At 36.4% G+C, this 27,227-nt stretch overlaps 1 long non-coding RNA gene across 1 annotated transcript; it reads left to right on the top strand.

Moving 5' to 3' along the window:
* The first annotated feature begins 110 nt into the window (after window positions 1-110).
* LOC136042422 (uncharacterized) lies at window positions 111-27,227 on the top strand. The gene is made up of 3 exons (XR_010621297.1): window positions 111-202; window positions 19,901-20,254; window positions 26,785-27,227. It is a non-coding gene; the product is annotated as an uncharacterized LOC136042422 (long non-coding RNA).

The raw sequence follows: 27,227 nt of genomic DNA on the forward strand, positions 1-27,227 counted from the left end.
ATATGGATGTAAGGATAGCATTTTGTATTCTGCCTTCTGAATGTGCAATAGCATTCGGCTTAATTTTCGGTCGCTTATTTGACAGCATCACAACTAATTCTCCATTTTCATTAAAATTTAACAATTAACTCACCATCGAACCTTCAGGAGCAGTGGCTATGCCATGGAGAAATATTATAATTATCCTTAGTAATCTTTTTTTGTAAGTGAAACATTTATAATTTAGTGTTACGAAGAAAACAGAGTAGTCAAAGATTTATATTTGTGGTTTTCCAGAAGGGAATATTCTACAACAGAAAGATTACTTTGAATGGGTGAGGGCTTTTGGAATTGCTGTAAACCAAAATAATTACCTATTCCAAACCTTACGTTCCTGCTCTGTTTTTTTTTGTAGGTCAGATAAAAATTTAGAACATACTCAGAACAAAATACTAAAATTAATATAGCATACATCTATAGTCTACCTAGATTAGAATTAGTTCAGAAGTACATTATACCTTAATTTTCAGTTTTTAATCTATTTTTTCTCTGCTTCTAGTTCCGAAAATATAATTCTTGTTATTTGAGCAAAATTTCAAGCCACATTAATGGTTCTTCTCCTAAATCTAGGAATTGTGTAGATCTTTGAAACTTCATATAGGCTATAGAGGCAAGTTTGTTTCTTAGCTAGGCTATCTGAACATCTCATCAATATAAACATTACACACTAGAAATAGATATATTGGCCTATATATAGCCTAGCACATCCAAGTTAGACTAGTGTTGGATAGATTTTGAGATTTGCATTTGCTATATGGGGAAGTAGCTAATATTGGTGAAAAAAACTTAGTTAAATGTTTCTAGAGCCTAAGCTATAACAAAGACAAGCTGCATATATGCTGATAAAAGTTGTTCTTTCAGAAATAGATCTATAGGTTTTTAATCCTGATAGCCTATGTATTTTAAGATGTTTAAGAATTAAAAAGCATAAAATTCTAGTTAATTGATTTCTTGCTATCTTGGAAAGGGTTTAGGTTAGGAAAATGAAACTTTCAGGGAAGGGTCTACAGGCTAAAGTATGTCCCAGGAAGATTTTTAAAGCAACTACCTCTACTCCTTTTCCCTCTTAGAGGGTCCTGAAATTTTCCTTCATGACAGGTACCTATACCTATTGAAATTTTGACAAAACAACATTTACCTTAATTTTCAGTTACTAGTTGCTTTTCTCTGCCTATAGTTCTGAAAAATGCAATTCCTTTTATTTGAGTAAGATTTTGAGCCAGATCAATGCTTTTTTTCAAAATTTAGGAAATGTATTTGCATATCTTTAAAACCTTATAAAATTGAATTCAGCAAAGTTATGAAGCTGAAAATAATTTTGTTGCACTTCGATTAGGCAGAAGATCTATTTTTCAAGGTTTCACTTTTATAACACACATATTTTTAAAGGTTATCAAAGGTCAGGGCCCATTAGAGGAAGGAGTAGAGGTAGTTGCTTCCAAATACCTTGCTGGGACATACTTTAGTCTGTAGATTCATCCCTGAAAGTTTCAATTTCCTAACCAAAACCCTATCTGAGATAGCAAGAAGTTAATTAACTAGAATGTTACCTTAAAAAGAAATGTATTGGCAATAAAATTTGGAGGAACAATTCAATTTTACAGTAAAATTACAGTTTAGCTATCTTAGAAACGTCAAAGGTTATGAAAATAGAACTTTCAGTAATGAATCCAGGGTCAAAAATATACTCTGAGAAGTTATTGCCAAGCTTTTATGTTAAACCTCTTTTAATTTCTAAGTGTTAGAAATTTGCCTACTTGACAGACATTGAAGTTTTGAAACTTTTAGTTTCCTTAAATACTGGTCAGATGCCTATGGTAATATAGCTCACAATAAATTACTGGAATTTTTAAAAAATCTGGACTTCCTTTACTGTCATAATTTTTATGAAGTCCTTTCAAACTGATAGCCTAGATGTTTTTATTTTCAAGTAAATCAGTCTAGAGGTGAGTTAAGTCCCTTAACAAGAGGTCTTCCTCAAGGTGTAATATTGAGTCCTCTTCTATTCAACTTGTATGTCTCTGAATTTCAAGTATATCATTCATCATTTTACTTTTAAGCTGATGATTTGGAAGTCTGGAAGGGATATTGGCCTTCTTCAGTCTTGTACAACCGAATATAAAATTGGCCCAGAAATTCTCTTTAGCTTTTGGCTTCCCAATCTCAATCTGTAAAACTAAAGCCATTATATTTACTGATGGTACTACAGATCCTTCTAATCCACTCACAATTTTCTTGAGGGAGATGCCATACTGCCAATTAGTGAAGTTACTTCGTTTATGGCTAGATTCTAAAATGCAGTGGTATGAATTTATTAATTCTTTGATTATTCAGAGCCTTTGTATTCTAAAGAGACTTGCTGGAAGTAAGTGGGGATGTTATCCTAAACTTATATTGGGTTTCTACAAATTATACATTCATTCAAATCTAAAATATGGAATCCAATTTTTCTTGGATTGTCCTCTATCCTCAATTAAAATCCTTGAATCTTTATGAAATTCTGTTATTCAAACAGGTTTGGATGTGCATAAGTATACTCCTCTGTCCAAGTTCAAAATATTGTCTAGATTGGTGTCCCTAAGAGAAACAGCTTCTGATCTAAGGATTAAATATTTTTTGGCAAATCCAGGCTTATGGAACCAAGCATTCTTTATATGCACATACCTTTGCTGAGAAGTTAGCCTGTCCCAATGCCCATTCATCATGGAATCAATTTCAAGTGGAGGTTCCAAATTGAAATCAATACTCTCCTTATAAATTTCCCTTTACTGAGTCCCCTGCATAGGAAATGATACCTCTAGGTTGTCAAGTAGAACTTATCTAAAATAAAAACCTGATTCCTAATTATGAGATCTTGACTCTTATGACTGAACAGATCTCAAAGGCATACCCTAATCATAGAAAAATATATACAGATGGATCTGTCCAAAATGAGAGAATAGCAGCATGTATCCCATCCCTGAATTTGAACCTCTATTCTCCTCTCCCATTGGGATCTTTCTATTTTGTCTGCTGAATTACATGCCATTTGCTTGGCCCTATATGCACCTATGAATTACAGCATAGAATCTGAAAATGTACTCTGTGTGACTGACTCCAAATCAGCATTACTATTGCTCCAAAATAATAGTAGAGTTGCCGATGACAAGGATTTGTGTAATATTAGAAGAAAGCTTCTTAATCTTAAAACTAAGGCCAGTCATATTTATTTCCAACATATTCCAAGTCATAAAGGCATCAGCCATAATGATAAGGCTGATTCTTTTGCAGTAAAGGCTTCCATGTTAATCCCTAATCCTTTCTCTGACCTCAATTCACATGATATTATCAGGCAAAGATCTAATGTGAATCACATTAAATTGTTTTTGTCCCCGTTTCATACTAGACTAAATACTTGTTATTTAATTGGAAGCTACATCATTCTCCTTTATGTTGTTTCCTCTTCGCAACAGATGAAACAATTCAGCATGTATTTTTTGATTTCCAGGCTGTGAATGAGGAGACTATTTCCCTAAAGCATTTCTGTTTTTGGTTAAGATTCCAAATAATTAAACAGCTACCCTGAATCCTTACCTGCCTTGGCACATGTATTGTAAGATTTTTAATGCTTCTATTGATATCCTATAGAAGAGACAAATTGTTTAGTGATTATTAAAGCATGAAGAAGTAAATTGAAAGGGAGATGGTTTACTTATAGGATTTGATTGTGCAGAAGTGAGCAGGAGTAAGTAGGAAGAGGTGTATTGGTACCAGCTGGCCTTGTGACCTTAAACTGCTGGGAACAGGCAGCTCAGGTACCTGCACTTCCCACAATCAATAATAATGTATATAATAGTGTGCACTCATTGTTTGCTTACTGGAGGATAATAATGCTTTCTGTGGCTAGTTTTTCTTATGAAGAAGTCAAAGAGGGTAAAGGACTTGTTGATAGTCTATGCACCTCTCTATAATTTTTGGAACTGGATTTAAGCAGAATACTAGTTTTACAAGTTTTTACTGTTACACAAGGATTTTTAAAGGTCACACTCCTCTACAGGAAGAAGGAGTGGTTATAGATGCTTCAAAACACCTTCAAAGGAAATTCTTTCGTCTGTAGACCTATACCTGGAAGGTTCATTTTTGTAACTTAACCCCTTTCCAAGATAGCAAAACGTAGATAAGCTAGAACACCATCCAATCTTAGTAGCTCTACTCCTTATTCTACCTCCAATTTCTTGGCAAAACTAGAATTGTACCAAGGAAATACATTGATACTAAATTAGGCCCTTTTACATTATATAATGATTTCTTTATTGATTCACTTTTCAAATGCCATATTACACCTAGTGTCTTTGCTAATATACTAGGCTATTAGCTATATGGTCTCTAATTTTGTCCCAAATAGCCTTGCCTAATATTTTGGTAAAATTGTATTCAATCACAGATGAAGGGGGCTTAGGTTGTAGACTGCATAAAAACTTCTTAAACAAAGTACCTGGCCTATGATCTGTAACTAGATTTGACATGATTAATAGAAGAAATATTTCATAAGGACTAAAAATGGAACCATCAAGGATTAGCATGCATTTTATGGGTAATGTTTATTATATCAAAAAGTAGAATAAATATTGTATCTATTCTTATTCCTTTAGTAGAGTAGTACTTCTAGACTTTAACTAGCTTTTGTGCTACTGGACAACAATAGCAAATGGTTGTTATGCCAAGTTTATATCTGATCATCAGGTATTACAATCATCAATTAGTAGCCCTAATTCTATGTAAAATTATGTTCACTTACAAATAATTCTTAACATTTGTGATTGTAGGCTAACATAAACAGGTAAATTTAGCAAGTAGAAGGTTTTCCTTTATATTTATTTTTTAGTCTTTTCTCAATTTACATAAAGGATTAATAAAAAAATAACCTGTATCCACTGCATCTTTGTATAGATCAGGCACTTTGAAGGTATGACCTCAAAGCAGGGCTGATTATTAGGGCACAAGTTTGACCCCAATTAGTTCCAATCTTGTGCCAGCTCTTCTGAAAACTGGAGCCAGCAACCCTCCCATTTTCTGCAAACTCTTGAAGTCCACCAATGGTTACAAGTGTGTTTTTGACAGTTTTCAACTAATTCTCAAATTGACTGTAAGGATGTCTGCATCATGGTTGAAGGAAAGGTAGAAACACTTCCTTCATGATATGTTCATAGGGTCTTCACAGGAACTGTTAAGCTAGCACAATCTTCTTTATGAATGATTCACACTACATCTTATTTCACATCTTTCTTATTTCGTGTTCATTCAAAATATAATGATTGCTTATCAGAGTATAATTTTTCTTTCCATTTTTGTCTTTTTTTTAATCATATCAAACAATGTTTTTGTAAATCATCAATCAACCCACAAAGAACACATCATCAACACCAGATATTACCAGATTGTGGATACATTTTGACCAACTTTCATTTAGTAAGCAGTTAACATTTCAAAAAAAGAAACTTAGATAAGGTATACAATGGGTTGATTTTCGTATCTTTTTTTTTCATGGAAAAAACTATGTAGTTTATTTGTATTAATCTTGTGCAGAAGAGAGCTAGAGCAATCAGGAAGAGCTGAATTGGTAACTACCGCGGGTATGCCAGTATCATCAAAATTCCAGATGCTATTGCGTGTCAGTTTGGCTCCAAATCTTCCATAGACATCAAGCAGCTTATCAAAAAACATCTGTACTACAGGTTTGTTGAAGCCGGAGGCTCTCGCCTGACTTGTGGGCTCCGGCTTGAAATATCTGGATTCCGCTTAAGAAATGCGAGAAGCCAGTCCTTTGACGCCGCTTCATTTTCTGTCCAACTTTCTGCCACAGATATGTTATTTGCACGAGCGTCAAATATCTAGATTCTTTGTCTCAAGTCCGTGGTTCATAGTAGAACAGGTTCGGAAATAGTCTGCAAGTTTCTTTTTCTGTTCCATGTCAAAAACTTGCCTGTTGTGTTTACCTTTCATCGAGAAATTGATGGAGAGGGGCTGAGGCTCTTCATTGGCACTTACTGAAGCTTAAATTGCTTGAAGGTATTGCTTAAAGGTATGACTTAAATTGCTTGATACAGGCAGCTTGGGTGCTTGCACTTTCCATATTCCAATCAAACTGTCTTTTTTCAATAATTTTGATGCTGTTAAAAAAAAAGCAGATTAATCATGAGTTGTTGAAGTTTGAGAATCACTTGAACTTCTACTATTTTAAGATGACAATTATATTTTATTTATTTATTAGAATTAAGACCAACTAGGGTCAGTTACATAAAACAAAAACAGATCAATCAATAACAAAAAAAAAATCAGCACAAAAAAAACAGTTCATTCAAATAACAATCCTACATTTAAACATGTCAGAATTGTTGCGTGTTTGACCAAGTCAGTCAAAGTGGCAGAGAGGCGAAAAAGCGGCTCAGACAGTACCAAAATGAGGGGATTATCCAAAGCAAGTATCCTTGTCTGGATAGAAAGAGAAGATTTTCTACACAGCTCAGGAAAAGATGGGAGGCCACCACCAACAAACATTCCAGATGCACTACAATTCAAAGGAAGATTAAGAAGCCACCATAAAGAATTGTTATAAAGAACCTAAAGAGAATTCTCACACCTAACAGACCGATTGTACAAAAGCTGGACCATACAACAGAATGCACTAAGCTCTGAAAAAAAGCATCTTACAGAAGGGTCGAAACTCCCAAACTTACGAATGAGTAAGTTACCCCTGCTGCTCAGCAAACATGAAAGTGCCTTAACATAAACTCCCTTAACATAACCATAACCTTAACTTAACATAGGAGCTAAAATAACCAGGTCATCAGCATAACTCAGGTTATTCAAGCAAACACCACCAATGAAACAGCCAACCCCAGTTTATGCCAATGCAGAAACAACAACGGCGAGGTTCCTAATCTTGAGTATTATTTAGATGATTTTAAATAGTTGGGATGGGCTGACAGTTTGGACTGGACTGACAACAATACAGGAAAGTTTTCTTTTTTAATTTTGACATTTAAACAGGAGCAGCCCTTACCTATGTGAATATTTTTGTTATATAGCACTTGCCTTAGGTTGATTGCATCCATGCACAGCTGGTATATGATTTAGATGCTTTGTTCTAACTGTAAGATTCTGTGTCCAAAATGACATGTCAGATTAAGATTCCTGTTATGATCCTGTGTCTAAGGCTAGGCAGTACTTTCCAAGTTTAGTCTCAAGCTTTAAAGGTCTGTCCAAGATTAGGCTTGACTCTTGCTACTATGAGTAAATTTTAAACTACAGTATTGTGTACGGATAAAATATTTTAGCCAATTGTATACTTATTGAAACAGTCTGCTTCCCATGTAGTATTATTTGAAATTGTCCTTGCTTCCATTAAGATGTATATTGTATCCACTAGTTTCAGTGATGGCAGTGACCTATCAAGTAAAGGGGGGAAAACAAATGAAAAATAATGCTACAATCAAAGCTAGGTTTGAATAGGATACAACTGTGTTACAGTGGCCCTTGACCTGATCGTGCTAATTTTGTCCATATAACAATAGATCATTATGTAAGATCATTTTAAAATAGGAGGAGGGGGTTATGTAAACCTCTCCTCAAAACCTCACCCTTTTTGTTAAAATTGGACGTTTGGTCATACTTCTTAAAAATTGACTGGTGAAGCATCAGGGGTCATTGATTTGGAATAACAAACTTTTTTAAAACCCCGTAGTTGGTAACAACTCATTTAGTAGCAACAAGTTGAAAACCAGGCTATATCTCCATAAGGGCACTGGAATATTGATTTCCAACTGAATGAGCCCATTCCAAAGTTTATTCAACCACCCTTCCCATAAAGACCTCATATCTTAGCAATGGGCAACTTGTATATTCTAAAGCCCTTTCCCTGGGGACTGAATGGGGGAGGGGGTTGTCAAGCCTGGAGGTATTGTATGTGTCCTGTGGAATATTTTTAATATGTATATGAGGGGGTTCGTGCATTCGTTAATACCTCACTCTTTACACTAAATCGTAAGTTTTGTCCCAATTCTTTAAGAATGACCTCTGAATCAGAATAAATAGTTGAAATTACTAAAAATACTTTAGCCTAAAGAGCGAGGTATTTATCTCCTCCTAAATACCTCGTTCTTTATGCTAAAGTATTTTTAGAACCCCTCACATGCGTAATAATCTCTGTTCGTTTTGAGTTTCAATGCTACTCCTTACTTCCAATTGAAAAAATGTTTTCATGTTTATCTTTCCTTTGTTTTTTATTGTAATGCTAGAAAATCCTGCTCCCTTTTCATTGAATTTTTCTTCCCCCATGACATATTCCTCCAAGGAAATATCCTACCCCATAGGCCCCTCCCATCAGCCCCATCCCCCAAACAAAAAAAAATCCTCCTGAAAACGTCTGTACACTTCCCAATAACCATTACTGCATGTAAACACTGGTCAAAGTTTGTAACTTGCAGCCCCTCCCCCAGGGATCGTGGGGGAGTAAGTCATTCCCAAAGACATAGTAATTACGGTTTTCGACTATGCTGGACAAAATGGCTGTCTCAAAATTTTGATTCGTTGACTTCGGGGAAAAAATTCCCCGAATTTTTGCGTTTTGCCTCCTGCGTCGTTGAGGCGCAGGAGGAGGCCTAGGTGCCCTCCAATTTTTTTGGTCACTTAAAAAGGGCACTATAACTTTTCATTTCCGTTAGAAAAAGCCCTCTTGCGATATTCTAGGACTACTTGGTCGATACGATGACCCCTGAAAAAAAAAATACACATCCCTGATTTGTCTTCTGGAAAAAAAAAACGAAATTGCACATTTTTGTAGATAGGAGCTTGAAATTTTTGCTATAGTTCTCTGATACACCGAATGCGATGGTGTAATTTCCGTTGAGATTCTATGACTTTTAGGGGGTGTTTCCCCCTATTTTCCAAAATAAGGCAAATTTTTTCAGGCTCGTAACTTTTGATGACAAAGACTAAATTTGATGAAACTTACATATTTAAATCAGCATGAAAATCCGATTCTTTTGATGTATCTTTTATCATCAAAATTCTATTTTTTAGAGTTTCGTTTACTATTGCGCGGGGTCGCTCCTTACTACAGTTCGTTACCACGAACTGTTTGATACAAGTAAAACTAATACCGACAGTATAAACTACCATTAAAGCACAAATTCTACTCTAGCCTTTTGTGGGGTTCAAGGGATGGGGAAGAGTTATTAAAAAGTTGAAAAATATCAATAAAAATAACTTGGTGTTAGAAGATTAGTAAAATTAAATTGGTTGTTACAGGTCATAGGTCATTTCTGCGGCCTTAGAAAGAAAAATTTCCCTAGAAGATTAAGCAATACCTGAACTTTCTTGTGAATTTATAATATAACTAAAATAAATGAAAGATTTTTTAGATATGCTTGATTTTAAATCGAAATAGGTGGCGATTTTCTATTATAAGGAAGTTGGGAGGAGGTAGAAGGAATTTGGTCCCCCAGGCCATATGACTGTGTAGACAAAAATCTGTAGATGATTGGCCGTTTGCATCCAGACATTAAATTCCTGCAGTTTATTCAAAATTTTAACTATGAAACTTTGTTTTTAAAATGGGCTCTATGAAGTTGCATTAATTGACGGAAACTTGTAGGGGGGAGGGATATATTTTCCAAGGGTACTTGTATATCTTCCAGAACACACTCAAGAAGTGAATTTAGGTTAATTACATTAAAATCTACCAAAATAGGATGAAAATATAATACTTTAGTAACAAAATTGTGGAAACAACAACAAAGAATTATGGAAAGCAGGCCTCTCAGAACACATTATATTGAGTACTTAACCTAACCACATCTAAATATTTAATGAAAATATATGTGCATCTTAGTTTATTTCACGAAAGAATAAGCTAATTAATTATAAACGAAATTCGTGAAAAAAAAGTTTTGCTCAGACCAAACAATGCAAACTCCTTGAGTGTGTTCTGGATAATACACAAGTACCTTTCCAAGATATAGGGTAGGAAAATTTGTCGTTTTTTTACAATTTTTCCAAATTAGAATACCAAAAAAAGACATTCTTCCATGAATATGTCCATCCCCCTAAAAAGTAGGCTATTTTACAAGTTATGTGGGGGGAGAGGGGTAAAAAAAATCATAGGAACACATACCCTTCTGAGTCCTCAAATTGACGTCATTGGCTCTTTGGATTATTTGGAGCCATTCCAAAGAGGCTACAAGCAAGTGTGCGGCCAAAATTGTGATTTCGGCCCTATATGAAACAAAAAATCCTGATAGAAGTTAAGTATCATTTGTATACATAAACTTTCGGGTTTTATTGAAGTGCCTCCCCCCCCTCTAATTGACCCTTGTATAATCACAAGCCAAAAGGGACGAAACAAGCACATATTATGTAGTTGAGGTTGGGTTGGGCGTGGAGGACTTTACTTTTTTACTTGGTCTCTGCTCTGGCATTGTCAACTTTGTAGACCAAAACCCCTGCACGATTTCTTAACTTATCCGTCTTTCTTCAAAATTTATCTATGAAGCTTTTGTTTTAAAAAAGATTCTAGATTTTTCCATCGAATAGCACTTCCCCCCCCCCCCTCTCAGCTTCTTGCAGTCACTTGTTCTATATTATGATTCCGAGAAAAGAAGACACGTCGCTCTCTACCGAACCAATTTTATTGCATTTCATTTTGACAAATTACAACTTGATTTCAAACATGAAGGGCTAGTTTGATTTCAAACATAGAGAGATATAATCTGACCTAATGTACGACTGAGTTTCATAGCCTTCTCTACAAACATATAATCTTTTCGATGTCTTTGAAGTGCTTTTGATTATGAGACTTCTAGCGAGACTACTAGGGTAACGAAATTCAATTTCGTTACTTATATCCTCAGTCTCTTTTAAGTTGTTGACTTTTTCATATCAAACAGTTCGTGGTAACGAACTGTAGTAAGGAGCGACCCGGCTCAACAGTAACCAAAACTCTAAAAAATTGAATTTTGATATCAATAGCTACATCAAAAGAATTGCATTTTAATGCTGATTTTAAATATATAAGTTTCATCAAGTTTAGTGTTACCCATCAAAAGTTACGAGCCTGAAAAAATTTGCCTTATTTAAGAAAATAGGGGGAAACACCCCCTAAAAGTCATAGAATCTTAACGAAAATCACACCATCAGATTCAGCGCATCAGAGACCCCTACTGTAGAAGGTTCAAGCTCCTATCTACAAAAATGTGGAATTTTGTATTTTTTGCCATAAGACAAATCACGGGTGCGTGTTTATTTGTTTGTTTTTTTTTTTTTTTTTTTTTTTTTTTCCAGGGGTTATCGTATCGACCAAGTGGTCCTAGAATGTCGCAAGAGGGCTCATTCTAACGGAAATGAAAAGTTCTAGTGCCCTTTTTAAGTGACCAAAAAAATTGGAGGGCCTCTAGGCCCCCTCCCACGCTCATTTTTTTCCCAAAGTCAACGGATCAAAATTTTGAGATAGCCATTTTGTTCAACATAGTCGAAAACCATAATAACTATGTATTTGGGGATGATTTACTCCCCTACAATCCCTGGGGGAGGGGCTGCAAGTTACAAACTTTGACCAGTGTTTACATATAATAATGGTTATTGGGAAGTGTACAGACGTTTTCGGGGGGATTTTATTTTGTTTGGGGGGCGGGGCTGAGGGGAGGGGGCTATGTTGGAGGATCTTTCCTTGGAGGAATCTGTCATGGGGGAAGAAAAATTCAAGGAAAAGTGCGCATGATTTTCTAGCATTACTATAAGAAAACAATGAAAAATAAACATGAAAACTTTTTTCAAATGCAAGGTAGGAGTAGCATTGAAACTTAAAACGAACAGAGATTATTACGCAAATGAAGGGTTCTAAAAATACTTTAGCATAAAGAGCGAGGTATTTAGGAGGAGATAAATACCTCGCTCTTTATGCTAAAGTATTTTTAGTAATTTCAACTATTTATTCTACGGCCTTTCTGATTCAGGGGTCATTTTTAAAGAATTGGGAAAAAACTTAAGATTTAGTGTAAAGAGCGAGGTATTAACGAGGATACAAACCCCCTTGTATACATAATAAAAATAAAAGATTATGAAAGTTTGTTACGTAAGTTGCTAATTTATAAGTTACGTATATTTTTTACTAATAAAAACGTTCGTTAAAAATTAAAAGTTCTAGTTGCCTTTTTAAGCAACCGAAAAATTGGAGGGCAACTAGGCCTCCTTCTCCACCCCTTATTTCTCAAAATCGTCTGATCAAAACTAAGAGAAAGCCATTTATCCAAAAAAAGAATTAATATACAGATTTCATTTTAATAATTTATGTGGGGAGAGCCAAAACCAAACATGTATTAATTCAAAAACGTTCAGAAATTAAATAAAAAAAACTAATTTTTTTAGCTGAAAGTAAGGAGCGACATTAAAACTATAAATAATAATAATAAATATATTGGAAAAACCCGTCACAATTGAACAAAAGACGGATAAAAAACAAAAGAGAAGAAAACGCACATACAAAACACAACGAAACTTCTTGAAATGAAAATAATCACGAAGGAACTATAATACAACTATGTAAGAATGGCGGTCCACTGGTGGTTACTCGCTTCTACTCTATCACGGTACTTTTCAAGACACGCTTCCACCGCAGTAAATGGGTCAGGTACTGAATACCGCCTCGTTAGGTAAGAATTACTTGTTCTTAATGGCATCTCAAGTAGGAACTTGAGGTACCTGAAGAATATTCTTCTTATAGTTACTTTATTCGAATTTGTAAGTAATTTCCAGAACGGCGAAACGTAAAGAACATGGGGTAAGGCAACAGCAACAAATATTTGTGCACGCAGCGACCTATTTAGATTACGCTTGGAGGAAACCGAAGCTCCATAAGCTGACCTGATCTTCTTCTCGATGTGCTTTACAAGCAGTGCTCGTGTATGCTGAAGAGTTTCACCGATCGGCAGACCCAGGTATACAATTGACTTAGAGGGCATGACCACCTGTGACCCTAGTTGGATTTCGGGTTGAGAGGCATTCCAGTTAAATAACAGTACTTCACATTTTGTCACATTAAAACTCAACCCAATTTCATCATACTCCATCTCCAAAATTTTAAAGTTAGATTCCAAAGAAGACAAAATTCTTGAAAAGTTTAGAAGGTCATCTGCAAACCCAACTAGGGACACGTCAATGCCTTTAAAAATACAGCAAGGGGCCACTTTTGACTGGGCCGTCGATATGCTGTTGTTGAACAGATCAGGTGATGATACGGCTCCCTGTTTTATACCTTTCTTCACCACAGCAAACCTACGACTTAATTTACCTGACAGTTTAATACGGACCTTGAGCCTACTATACATGTCGTTCAAGGGTTTGACAATAGCACGGTCAACTCCGGACTTTCTCAGCTCAACCATATTCTGAGAATGGATACCCGAATCAAAAGCCCGCCGTACATCATATTCACCTATAGCTAGGCTTTCTTTCGAAATGTGGGCATCCAGTAGAACATTTGCAGCTACATGCAAGGCATGGGCACATCCTAAGCCAGCTTGGAATCCAAACTGGTGGGGAGGCACTTTACAACTAGCTTTAATGTCCGAAATTATGAGCTTTTCAAATAGCTTGCAAAACACAGATGATACAGTAATGGGTCTGTATGACGATGGTTCATGAGCAGGTTTACCCTTTTTCAAAACTGGAGTGATCACACCTAAACAGAAAATGTCCGGTACAATACCATGTGTTAGTATAATTTGGTAAGCTATTGCTAAATGCTCCGATAGAACTGGACCACCATTCAGTAGGTGTAGAGCACAGATTTGGTCGGCACCGGCGGATAATTTCTTCTTTAATTTTTGACAAAGGTGGGTTATTTTCGCACTAGAAATCACGAGGTAATTATGCTCTTTCGTCATAAGCTGATCGAGCTCTTCGCTAAACTTTTTATTTTTCACTTCATCTGGTGGGGAGAATTCAGCAGCAAAATAATCTACCCATATTTCCTCATCTATATCACTAGCATTTTGTCCCGTACTTTCTACAGGCCTGGCACGGAGCTTCCAGACCAAATTAGGGTTTTCAATGATTTTTGAAACTGTTTCCCGTTTGAGGCTACTACGATGTTTTCGTAGCTCTTTCGCGAACCGCCGTTTTGTATAAACCCGCAATTCATTGACTACCCCGCTTCTTGGCCGGTCGCACTCGTGCCAAACCCCCAGCCAGAACTTGGCAGCTGCTCTTGCCTTCACAAGCTCACTGTTAGAGGCCCATCCTTTCACTCGCGACCCACGTCGGACGCTACGTAATGGGACAGCAACCCTTTCAGCTACTCTCAAGGAGTGGCAAATTTCGTAGAAATACATGTTCAGTTGCAGGCGTATCTCGCTTTCCGTTAGGTCACAATCCCACTGTAGGAGGTGGAAAGGCACTTTAATTTTCTTCAAAATTTGTTCACAATTGAGCTGGAACTGCTCACGGACTACTTTTTTCCAATCACGTGCTGGCTCAGGCTTGGTTTTTGGAGCACACTGGGGACTGACGGCTGGTATTGCAAAAGAGAGAGGTAAATGATCCGAATAGGCACCGTCAGATCCAACCGAGACTGACTCTAGGTCCAGTTTGTAAGTTACTACATGATCAAGATTTGAGACGGTTTTTGCGGTACTGATATAGGAATAGCACTTATCCTTCTTAGCAACTTTAAATCCGCTTGGTAAGGCGTTCAGCAATAGTACAGCCCGAGGGCAGGAATGATCGTCGAGATTGCAGTTAAAGTCACCAAGAATTATAACAGGGCATGATTTCTGGACTAAACTGAGGAGGCACTTTCCGAGCTTCTGGCATGCTTTTGCAAACTTCTTTTCTGAAGCGATGTCATTGTAATTGGTTGGTAAATAAACATTTACGAAAAACACGCCATGCATTTTGGCAGCTTGGAACCATTCATTCTGCTCGACACACACGGGGGGCCCCGAGTTAGAGCGCGTGATTATGGCTAGGCCACCAGAGGGACGACCCCGAGTCCCAGATCTTCGCGCAGGTTGAACGAGGTAATGCATATCCGAGGGAAACTTTAGAAGGTTTACACTATCATCGGTCAGAAAGTGTTCCTGTATGCAAATACAGTTATATTCTTTAGAAAGGTCAGTTAGAAGGGGGATTCTGTCCAACACTTTACCGTTCATATTCCAGCAGAATATTCGATTTTCCATTTACGTGCTAGTGTTAGGCTGGGCTTTGTTAAAGGGACAAGCAGCATGGTAGCAAGAGTGTCTACTAGAGCCGCAGTTTAGGCATTTTTGCGGATTACTACATGGGTTGTCCTTACTAGAGCTGTGACCATCGCCACCGCAGCGCGAACACCTTTCTGGTTGCGAACAGTCAGCTGCTAAATGACCAACAGCATGGCACTTGAAACACCTCCTCGGTAGAAAGCGGAACTCTTCAATCCTGAACAGTTCTAAACAAATCTTCAGCGGGTTCGCGATAGCGTTTTCAAGTGTTTGTCGACTTGCATAGAATAACTTGAACGCTCTCGTAGATCCGCATTGCGCCACTTTGTCGCAACCAGCAATTTGACAGAGTTCACTCTCGCTAACTGATGAGGGTACTCTTTTCATGATACCGACAAACTGGGGAGCTTTGACTTTAGTGGTTATGTTCTTCCTTTTCATTGCTTCTGCAAGTTGGGTAGCGGCATCTCGAGACTGGACAAGAATCTTCCATTCATCGTTGCTACGTTTCAGAGTAAGAGAATCGGAGCTTACGTCGCTAGGGCAAACCTTTGCAAAGAAGTCTTTCCGGGATTGTGGGGACGTTAACTCAGGCGGCATATCGTTTGCTTTCACAACCACCGAGTAAAGTGGCTTTGATGGCGGATTCGCTGCTGAACGGGGAGTGGGTGAGCCCTGGGAAATAGCGTCGCTTATGGTAGTACATTGTTGCGATACCCCGGCGAGCTGCTGAGCACACTGTTCAGATGCAAGTTTGATCTTATCCGCGATAGCCCCTAATCCGGCATCAAACTTTCGACACATCTCGTTTACTTTTATTCTCACGCAGGCACTGACTTCATCAGGGCAGGTGGGCACTTCCTGCGGATCAAAAATTACGAAAGTAGGCAAGGGCTTTTTCTCTTTAGCGCAAAGGGCTAGGATTTTCGCCATTTCCATCACGTTATCAGACGTGACTTAAAACGAACAGAAATTACTCCGTATATAAAATGGGTTGTCTCCTCCGCAATCCCTCGCTCTTTACGCTAAAGTTTGACTCTTGCCACAATTCTACTTTTTAAAACAATTAAAAGCTTTAGCGGAAAGAGCGAGGGATTGCGGAGGAGAACCATTTTATATACGGAGTAATTTCTGTTCGTTTTAAGTTTTAATGTCGCTCCTTACTTTCAGCTAAAAAAATTAGTTTTTTTTATTTAATTTTACTAAAGAGCCCACAGTGATGTTAAGAAAATAGTCTTTTGGGATTTTTCCTCCAAAGCAAAAGAATTTAGCACTCCGAAGGAGCCCCACGGTAGCACTCCGAAGGAGCCCCACGGAGATGGTAAGTTTAGTTATTGTGTGTCATAGCGACCACACCAAAAAAGTAAAGAAAGGGTAATCCAAAAAAAATGCACCAAAATATGGTGAAAATGTAACACTTTAGTAACAAAATTATGGATGCTACGACTGAGAATTATGGAACGCAGGCCTCCCAGAACGCATTGCGTTAAATACATAACCTAACAAGCTCTATACATTATGTATTTAGTTAAATTTTACCTGTATATCAGTTTATCTCACTAAGACTAAGCTAATTATCTCCAAATGCATACAGCAAAACCAGTTTTTATCAGATCGAGAACTTGAATGTGGTCGCTATAATACGTAAGTGCCAATTGTTTTATGGTTTCAGATTTTCATTTTTTGAGAATCTGACATATATTAGCTATTTATGACAGTCCATTTCTGGGGGGTAAATGGTCATTGAAATCAATCCTCGCGTGTTTTGTTAGAAACTTTTCTGAAAATACCCATTCAGTCTCAATTAACTTATTGCTTAAATAGCTGTATAGAAAATACTAATGATTTATCCATTAATTTATTTTGCGGAATTTTTGATTTTTATCTATTGTACAAGTTTTGTACCTATAGAATTGATTATTTTTTTTCAATTTATGAATAATTAATTTTTTTCCACAGTGACTGAGGTTTAATCTACGAAAGGTAGGCCCTGTCAACGTTGCATGAGCCATGTTGAAATGTAGCACGAAATGCTGTGATTGTTACCCATTTTTGTTTTGATGTTGTTGTTTTTTTAATTTTTACCCATTATTTCCCTTTGTATTTAGAAATTTGATTATTTCAGAAGCAAGTCTGATCAAATCCATTTTTCTTGGAGTTGTTAGCACTGAAGCACCTGATAGACTCCTAACTATGTAGATTCCCTGGAATATTCTCTAAGTCTAACGGTTAATAGAAAAAAAAATACTTACACACCAAAATGTTTTCATACATACTACTTACACTACGGCCAATTTTAACAAGTCTTTTCTCAAGATGTTTAAGGACATTCGCCATATGCACCAGCAAGGACCAAACAATCCCATACTTTTCTCCTTCTGATAATTGGTACACTAAGTCAAACCAGTAATGAATCCTCGTTTGCACTTTCTTTCTTGCGATTTGTTTTTATGGATTTGTTATTGTGTGTTTACCTTTTTTTATTGTTAGTTTTAGGGAGTTGGTCAGATTGACCTCCAACTGGTCCATTTTATCCATAGTTGTACCAAAAACATGGAGCAACAGTTTGAATCTTGTATTGTTTCAAATAAATAATTAAAAAGAGTTTTTAGTCTACACTCATTTCACATTGCTCTACTAAGTTGAATCAGTAGTGAAATTGTACTTAAAAATCTTATATGAATTCAATTTGAATCCATCGTCCTTAGGATATTATTAAACAAAAAAACAAGTTTTTTTTAAATGAAAGTAAGGAGCAACATTAAAACTTAAAACGAACAGAAATTACTCCTTATATGAAAGGGGCTTTTCCTCTTCAAAGGGGTTTCTTACTGTTTTAAAATTTAGAGTTAAGAGAAAGAGTCTAACTTTAGCGTAAAGAGCGGGGCGTTGAGGGGGAAAAGCCCCTTTCATATACGGAGTAATTTCTGGATGTTTTTGAATTAATGCATGTTTTGATCTTGGCTCTCCGCACATAAATAATTAAAACGAAATTTGCATATTAATTTTTTGGGCTAAATGGCTTTTTCATAGTTTTAATCGGAAGATTTTGAGAAAAAGGAGCGAGGGAGGAGGCCTAGTTGCCCTCCAATTTTTTGATTACTTAAAAAGGCAACTATAATTTATAATTTTTACAAACGTTTTCATAAGTAAAAAATATATGTAACTTACGAATTAAATTACGTTGCGACCTTCTATATTCGTATGATTTTATTGCGTATATGAGGGGGCTCACCCCTCGTCGATACCTCGCTCCTTACATTAAAGCTTAAGTTTTGTCCCAATTCCTTAAGAATGACCTCTGAATCACAAAGGCCGTAGAATAAATAGTTAAAATTACTAAAAATACTTTAGCGTAAAGAGCGAGGTATTACGAGGAGGTAAACCCCTCAAATGCGTAATAATTTCTGTTCATTTCAAGTTTCAATGCTGATTCTCACTTTCAGTAGAAAAAAACTTTTCATATTTATTTTTTCATTTTTTTTTTAAAATAATGCTAGAAAATCTCGCGCCCCCTTCATTGAAAGTCTCTTCCCCAATGAGAAGTTCCTCCATGGAAAGATCCTCCCACGCAACCCTCCCCTCAACTTTCCAACCCAAACCAAAAAAAAATCCCCCTGAAAACGTCTGTACACTTCCTAGTAACCATTACTATATGTAAACACAGGTCAAAGTTTGTAACTTGCAGCCCCTCCCCCAGGAACTGTGGGGGAGTAAGACATCCCCAAAGACATAGTTATTAGGTTTTTCGACTATCTCAGAATTTTGATCCAGTGACTTTGGGGAAAAATTAGCGTGGGAGGGGGCCTAGGTGCCCTCCAATTCTTTTTTGTATCTTAAAAAGGGCACTAGAACTTTTAATTTCTGTAAGAATGAGCTCTTTCGGGACAAATCTTTAAAAAACCGGTTGGCCTACATACCAAGGTTTATAATGGTTTTTTGTAAACCCCTGTAGACAAAACGTTTTAAACGGGTAGCGGTCTTTGACTGTCCCTCGATACTAAGAGAATATGGTGTAACGAGAATATAAACTCCTTGAAGGGCTAAAAAAGTATAGAAGGGGTAAGAAAGTAATGAAGGACTATTAAGAAAGTATAGAAGGGCTAATGGAAGTATAGCAATCTCCAATTAACCTAGGTACAAAAAAATATAAATGAAAGTTGGTCGAGGGTGGAACTCCGATGAATCCTTGTGCACATAAAATAATAACTTGCGCTAAGTTACGTGAATATTGTTTTTAAATGTCGAAAGTCAACAGCAAGTAATTTATTATTATGCATTTCAAAGGCTTATTCAAGAAAGAGATTTTTTTATGATTGTTTAGATGGAAGGTGACTGAAATTGACAAGCTCTAAATATCCTTTTAATCCTGCTGTTAGAAGAAGGAAAAAATAAAATTCCAAGCCTTTCTCTTTGATCCCTCCTCAAGTTTGCCCATGGGGACCTTTTTTTTTTCTTTTCGGCTCGTTTTTGTGTGTGTTATTTTTAGTATAAATGATGATTCATATGCCTCAGTACTTAACTCGTAAGGCATTCGTTGTAAGTCTGGACCCAACATTTTCTCTCACTCTTAGTACTATATATGTGTTTTTAAAAGTAAAGCTAAACTACGATTTTTTTTACAGGATTTTTACGGAAATATCATATCCAAGGAGTGACAAACCCCAAAACCGTCTTGAAATAAAATCGGTCCAAGAAACGGACGCGGGTAATTATACGTGCCGTTTGACTTACGGCTCAAAATATCTACATAGATCTATCAACTTATCAGTTGAGGTGTCAATCAAATGGATTGACTTTCCTACAGAACAGCAGGCAGTCATTGGAAAAGAATTTAAAGTAAAGTGCATTGTGAAAGCGAAAGCCTATGATGTACTTACTGTTCATTCTTGGCAAGGAATACAATGTAAGGTGCAACGTGACTGCCAATGCTGCACCAAGAGTTCGTTGGCTAAAGGATGGCGTTGCCATCAGTAAAAGTAAGTTCATTATCATATCTACCTCTTTGCGTTTAAATTAAGCGCTATTTTATATTATTTTTATATTTAGTGTGTAGATTAGCCTTGTTAACCTCATGAGACATAATTCATCTGTTTGGACGCAGAAATACCCAATTGTTGTCTTTTACAATGGTTTTTAACGTGTTTCTGCTAAAAAAAATTACGAAATTGTCTTTCTACAAAAAAAAGGTATAAAGCGCTCGATATTCCAAAACAGAGTATGTGTTTTTTCGGCTATGATTTGGTACACGTATGGCAATCGACCTTGCCGCATTGATTGCTGATGATTGAGAAATGTTTTGTAGTCTCCATTCCAGTGCTGTCACTTACTTGAAGTACTACTTAAGTAAAATTTTCGATTACTTGTACTTGTACTTAAGTAAAAACTCTAGGGTGTACTTATTACTTGATACTTAAGTAAGATTACGAAATACTTATTACTTAAGATACTTCTAATGTACTTGTTTTTCAAATACTTTACCTTTGACACGAAAATTTTGTGTGTGTGCGCTTCGGCAATGTACAAGAAAACATCACCTTTAGATTTAGAGCAAACTCAGATATATCTTTTGTGTGTCTGTGCTTTGGCAATGTACAAGAAAGCATCACCCTTTAGATTTAGAGTAAACTCAGATATACCTCCATGCCCTATTTTTGGATATGAAATAAGGTATTTGTTCTTGACAAAAAAAAAATTATAGTATTATTAACACTTGGTTTAATTTTTGTTTAAAAGTTATATAACAAAGAAAATTGAAATTATTTCGCAGTTCACTGGTCGACAGTGAGCTAAAATCCCTTGTTTTGTGCTAAATGTTGCATACTATAGTCCATTTGGTGTTATATTTCTAAAACATTAGTGTTTAAGCTTTGTCATCTCGTCAACTGAACAAGATTTCTACCATTTCATCATCTTCAGGACCATATTATTGGTAAAACTACTGAAGCTATGAATCTTTGCCCATTTAAATGTTGTCTGCAATAAACAAGTCTAGGTAATTCTAGCAGGATCCAATGCAGTGGTATTTTGTCAAATTCGTTTCAGCAAACTCAGGTATTCAGACGAATCTGACTTAGATTTGTCACTCCATTCATAAGTTATAGGCCCTGTAAATTAAAGGAAAACTCAACTTTCTTAAGACTTGAAACCCTCTCCCTCTCGCCCTATTTGAGATAGGGTTTGTGATACCAGAACTTTATATGAGCCCTGATCTTAGGCATCTTTGGTCTAGTTTAGATTCGGATCCGTTACTCCATTTGCAAGTTATACTAAATTAAACAGAAAACTTAAATTTTTCAGGAATTAAAACTCATTCCCCCTTGTTATATTTAAGCTAGGGTCATTATCTCAAAACTTGATATGTGTCATGGTCTTAGGCCTCTTTAGTTCAATTTTTATTCAGATCCATCACTCCATTCGCAAGTTCCTCTGAATTAAATGAAAAACTGTTTTTAGCAGGTAAAGCCCTCTCCCCCCTTTTTTATTTGAGCTAGGGTCTTCATCTTTCAACTTGATGTGTCTCTTGATCCTTGGCACCAAATCTGGCCATCAAAATTTTCATCCAAATCCGACCAACGTTTCTCCCCCTATACGTGATTACACAGACGGACGGACAGACAGACGGATGGACGGATTTTACAACGTCTTAGGTAGCCATGTTGGCTAATTGGAACCAAAACAAGGAAAACAATGGCGTATCATCATGCAGGTATCATCACCTATTTGGACAGTGGAAAATATCCATCAAGATAGGTTTTTGAGATCTGTCTGTCCATCCGTCTGTGCAATCGAGTATAGCTGATTTGTATTTGTCCGTCCGTCTGTGCAATCGAGTATAGCTGATTTGTATTGAAATTGAACTATTTGGATTAAAATTGAGCTTAATTAGGGCGATGGGGCTTTAAGTGTTGAAAAACATTCGAGTTTTTCATTTAATCCACTGTTACTTGCATATGGAGATGAATTTCGATGAAAATTGAATAAAGATGCCTAAGAGTATGATATGCATTGAGTTCTGGGATGGAGACCCAAACTTAATTAAAAGTTGAGTTTTTCACTTAATTCAGTGTAGCTTGCGAGAGATTGATGGATCTCAGTGAATATTGAACCAAAGGTGCCTAAGACCGTGACAGGCATCAAGTTTTGAGATGAAAACCATAGCTCAAATAGAACGAGGGAGAGAGGGTTTAAGTGCTGAAATAAAGTCAAGCTTTTGGTTTAATTTTGTATAACCTGCGAATGGAGCAACGGATCCAAATGAAAGCTAGATTAAAGATGACTAGGATCAGGGCTCATATTGAGCTGATATCACAAGCCATATCTAAAATAGGGCGAGGGGGAGGGGATTTCAAGTTTTCAGTCGAGTTTTCCTTCAGTTTAGTAGGGCCTATAACTACTTCCACCCATGGCTTGCCCAAATCCTGGAAATAACCCTTTTCCAAAATAAGTCATACTGAAGCCAACCTTCAACCAAATATTCCATCCCCAGAGAAAAATTACTTTGTGTGGCACTTGGTATTTACGGTTAATTTGGAAAAATTAGATCGGATCTTAATTAAATTTGATATTTAGATGGATATCGTGTCTCAGAGCTCTTACTTCAAATTCCGACCGGATCAGGTGACATTGGAGGGGGAAACCTAAAATCTTGGAAAATGCTTAGAGTGGACGGATCGGGATGAAACTTAGTGAGAAAAATAAGCACAAGTCCTAGATACGTGATTGACATAAAAACAACGAATTCAATCTCTTTTGGGGGGTTGGGGGGAGGGTTAATTCTGAAAAATTAAAAAATGAGATATTTTTAACTTACGAAGGAGTGATCGGATCTTGAATTTCATCGGATGAAATTGTCCCCTCTGCAATCCCTCGCTCTTTACACTAAAGTTTGACTCTTTGCCACAATTCTGCTTTTTAAAACAATTAAAAGCTTTAGCGTAAAGAGCGAGGGATTGCGGAGGGGACAATCCATTTCATATACGGAGTAATTTCTGTTCATTTTAAGTTTTAATGTCGCTCCTTACTTTCAGTTAAAAAAACTAGTTTTTTTTTTATGTAATTATTATCGAAAAGCGCTTGCATTGCTATACACTAGTTTTTGCGACCATTCAATACTTTTCCTATCTAGTATTTCACCTATCCTGAAAAAAAAGACAAGATCTGGCTGAATTGTGTATATTATTTTTCCGCTATTGTAAGTTTCTGTTTCATTTACCCCGGTCTTATAAGAAAAAGAAAATAATTCGGTATTTCGGGGCTTCTGACATTATTACTCCTTTGCGGAAGTTAGGCTCAAAATTGGAAAAGGATTATATTTTTTCTCTCTGAGCCCCTTCCACCTCTTAGTTCGTTTATTTTCCCGTTAGTTTTCACCTGTTTTCGCTTTATAGTTCTGTTATCTCTTAGCAGTTCTTTCGTTAGTTGAGTTATGGTTGTGGTATATATGTTTTATCGCTCGTATAGTTGTGTTATTTTCAAATTATACTCCATAATAGAGAGGCTCCGAACAACAAGCATTGTATATTAAACTCTGAATTTGACGTTTTTTTCTAACGTGACCAGATTCGTCCTGCGCCCTTTTCATTGAATTTTTCTTCCCCCAAGACATATAATTCCAAGGAAAGATCCTCCCACATAGCCCCCTCCCCTCAACCCTACCCCCAAAACCAAAAAAAAACCCTGAAAACGTCTGTACACTTCCCAATAACCATTATTATATGTAAACACTGGTCGAAGTTTGTAACTTGCAGCCCCTCCCACAGGGACTGTGGGGGAGTAAGTCATCCCCAAAGACAGTAATTATGGTTTTCGACTATGCTGAACAAAATGGCTATCTCAAAATTTTGATCCGTTGACTTTGGGAAAAAAATGAGCGTGGGAGGGGGCCTAGATGCCCTCCAATTTTTTTGGTCACTTAAGAAGGGCACTAGAACTTTTCATTTCCGTTAGAATGAGCCCTCTTGCGACATTCTAGGACCACTTGGTCGATACGATTACCCCTGGGAAAAAAAAACAAACAAATAAACACGCACCCGTGATTTGTCTTCTGGCAAAAAATACAAAATTCCACATTTTTGTAGATAGGAGATTGGAACTTCAACAGTAGTGTTCTCTGATACGCTGAATCTGATGTTGTCATTTTCGTTAAGATCCTACTACTTTTAGGGGGTGTTTCCCCCTATTTTCGTAAATAAGGTAAATTTTCCCAGGCTCGTAACTTTTGACGGGTAAGACAAAACTTGATGAAATTTATATATTTAAAATCAGCATTAAAATGTGATTCTTTTGATGTAGCTATTGATATCAAAATTCTATTTTTTAGGGTTTTGGTTACTATTGAGCTGGATCGCTCCTTACTACAGTTCGTTACCACGAACTGTTTGATCCCCATCGGCATTCCCTCAAGACAGAGTGTTTTTTGATTTAGTTTAACATTTCTCTCAACTTTCGGTGAAAGTTCCCACTTAATACTCTTAAATGTTGCCGAGTTATTGCATATATGCCATATTGACATTCATAATGCATTTAATGTCTCCTGAATTAGTTCAATATACCTCTTGATATTCACTCGAAATTTTTACTTAATACTGTTAGTTGTTCTTAAAATATTATAAATGCGCCTTTTTTTTTACCTTTATGTTCACAGTTGCTTTTGACTTAGTTGTACAATGTTTGTTTATTCCCTGAAAGTTTCTACTGTGGTCCATGGAACTTCCTGAGATACTGTCAATATGTCTTTTTGGCAACTTTGATGCCATAGTGCGTTTTGATTTTGATCAGTAGCATCTGTACAATTATCTGAAAGTCGCCTTAATACCCTAAGAAGTTGCTGAGATATTTTTGATATGCCCTTTTTTCAACCTGAATGCAGGTAGTATCTTATCGTTGAATTCAATTTGCTCTCTGATCATTCCTTGAAAGTTAAACTTAATATCAAAAGCTGTTCGTGACATGTTGCGGATACTGTCTTTTGACAATTTGTTCGGGATTTATCTCAACATGCACCGAAGGTTTCAGCTTTATACTTTAAGCAATTCTTGTTATATTATATCAACTTTAAGCGATTCTTGTTATATTATAGGCTCATCATTTTGGCGAAATGGATGCACATAGTGTCTTTCGATTTAATTTAGAATCCTCCCCCAGCATCCTTTGAAAGCGTCTACTAAATACTCGTAGCCGCTCTTGATATTTTGCAGACGCACCCTTTCGACTACTTAGGTGTATATAGTATACTTTGATTTTGTTCGACACCCTCCTCACCAATGATTGAAGGTTCCAACTTAATACCCTTAGAAATTACTAAGATATTGGAGATGTGCTTTTTTGACTACCTGGATGCACATATATTCTTAAGATTCAGTTCGATTTTCTTCTCAACCTTCTCCTTAAAGTTTAAACTTAAAACCCCTAGCTGCTCAGTTATTGTATACTAGCCATTTTGACAATCATGATATCAGTCTACTTTTAGTCTACTTTCATGTTTTTTTCTGGTCTGACATGTTGAGAGCCAAAATAATTGGACAATATCAACGCGGTAGCTCCCGAAAATGTCTGGGACAGCACTGCAACGCAACTGTGACTATGACTGGGGTCTCATTCGGAACCGGTTTTAGACTGATTGGAAACCAGTAACATCTGGATTGCCTCGTGGGTTGGACCTCACTTCCTCAAGGCCATGGTCACACAACAGTTGCATGCGCAATCAGTTAGCAATTCTAGTCTCAAAACAGTTGCCCCGCGGCCGCTGGGTCTTAGTCGCTCCTGAGCCGTTCTTGATAGTGCAAATGCGTCTTTCTTACGACCTTGTTACACGTAGTTCACCTTCCTGACTCTCATACAGTTCACCACCCTTCTCACCATCCCCCAAGACCTGACTCAATTGGATTTCAAAGGATTTCAATAAAAGGGGTACCACAATTGATAATAAGTAAAATACGCTTATCTATATATATATATATATATATATATATATATATATATATATATATATATATATATATATATATATATATATATATATATATATATATATATTGTATAATATATTAGTTCTTCATCACTTTTTCGATGGTTTTATCTCCGTGGGGCTCTTAGAAAATGTAAATTTTTTAAATTACACCTTATCTACCCATGAAAGTTTTTGTCCAGAAAATTTCTTTTCCGCCAAAAACTAATCCATGCTACCCCCGCCCCTCCTTAGGTAGTGCTCATTTTCACATTTAGCATTTATCTTGTATTGACTAATTCAGTTTTAAGGGACACATTTGTATCTGTGGTTTTCCTATATCACAAAATGTTCCAGGAAAGTCTAAAAGGATTTGTTAATAGCAAGCATAATTACATGTGAAGAAAAAAGGTCTTGACCAGACATCGCAACCATCTTGAGGTTTTCGCTCTTGTAATGTATTTAGCCAGTCTTCGAAATTTATCCTTTTATAAATATTTTAGTTCGGAAAAACATATTGTCTAGTGTCTGCAAATGATTGACTTTTCTTTTCTTTTCTAGATAATGAAGTAGCTGGGCAGTAAATCTCGAAACTCTCTGTATAAGCCTGTTCTCTGTTGCATTCGTCTTTTTGTGTATAGACGCTTATTTTTACATAAAAAGACAGTGCAACAGAAATGGTTTCTTATAATTTTAAAGTTTAAATAAAAAACGAGGGTTCTAAACCTCAAGTTAAATAGAATCTCAGTAAAATTCGCGTATATATTTTTTTGCTCCCCTTTCTATATTTTACTAAAAAAATAGAACCCTCAAAAAATTTTTAATCAATTTTGCTACAATTTTTTGCTCATCCTTCACCTAACGAATTTACTGCTCATTGAAGCTGTGCAATTGTGTGGCCTCTGCTCCTGCCAAAGAACCTCTTCCTGACTCAACATACAACAACATTTTTTTTATTTTATATTTTAATATAAATTTAATTAATAAAATATTGTTTCTTTGTA

The sequence above is a fragment of the Artemia franciscana genome, unplaced genomic scaffold, assembly GCF_032884065.1.
Source record: "Artemia franciscana unplaced genomic scaffold, ASM3288406v1 Scaffold_1281, whole genome shotgun sequence".
NCBI lineage: Eukaryota > Metazoa > Arthropoda > Branchiopoda > Anostraca > Artemiidae > Artemia > Artemia franciscana.